Source organism: Triticum dicoccoides, chromosome 6B (genome assembly GCF_002162155.2).
Source record: "Triticum dicoccoides isolate Atlit2015 ecotype Zavitan chromosome 6B, WEW_v2.0, whole genome shotgun sequence".
Lineage (NCBI taxonomy): Eukaryota > Viridiplantae > Streptophyta > Magnoliopsida > Poales > Poaceae > Triticum > Triticum dicoccoides.
In genome coordinates, this window is record NC_041391.1 from 324,935,622 (window position 1) to 324,936,721 (window position 1,100).

Sequence of the window (1,100 nt, forward strand, 5' to 3'; positions counted from 1 at the left end):
CGGAAGTATTTCAAGGTTGTCACCAGACCGCTATGTTGAGCTCGTGATCAAGTTGGTTCTCTTGTAACCACTCCTTCTCCAAGAATCCGTGTTCGATACCATTGAGATAGTTGGTTAAGACAAACACCAACTTGGAGAGTTGGAAGATAAAAGCTTGTTGTAACGCCCCGGAAGTCAACATGGTAATGAGATTGCTGAGTCCTCGTGGCTCACAGATTACTACAACAACAATTGCAGGTACAGGTTTTGCGATGATCATGACACGAGAGGGATGTTTACTTGTTTTGGAGTTCTTCTTCTTCTACTTCTTCGATCAGGGGATAGGTTCCAGGTCGGCAGCCTGGGCTAGCAGGGTGGATGTCGTTTGAGTTTCTGTTTATGTTTCATCTGTAGTCGGATGTTTTTCTCTTGTATGTTGATGTATTCTTGTGGCATTGTATGCCTTTTGTATGTATCCCCATCTATTTTGTAATGTTGATGTAATGATATCCACCTTGCAAAAGCGTGTCAATATGCGGTTCTATCCTTGGTGGGACCTTCGAGTCTCTTTAGGATAGTATCGCATATTGGGCGTGACAAGTTGGTTTCAGAGCCTCGACCGACCATAGGAGCCCCCTTGATTGATCGAGTAGTTTGGCCGTTGTTGAGCCTAGAAGAAAATTGTTTTTGGAGTATAGTTATATCGGAGAGTAGGAATTCTTTTTACTCCTCAGCCCCTTCGTCGCTCTGGTGAGGAATCTTGACGTAGGTGTTTTGAACTACTCCTCTTCCCTTCAAATTTTTCTTTAGGATCACGCGGTTAGTTTTCGTTCGTTGTCCATCCTCTTTTGTCCAGTGCATGTCTCGTCAAGTTGATTCGACCCTCTTTGTTTTACGAGATAAATCATCGGTTCTTTCTCAATGTCGTCCTCACTTGTCTTCTTTTCCCACCCACCCACCCTTTTTCTTCCCGGAGCCGGAGTCCGTAATCGAGTATCCATCCTACTCGTGCGAAGTCTTTGCTTTCTTTCCTCAATGATTTCAACCGGTGTTTTCTCTCAAGATATTCATCGGTTTCCCCTTCTATGTGCCTTTGTTTTCCCGCCCTCCCACCCTGTTCT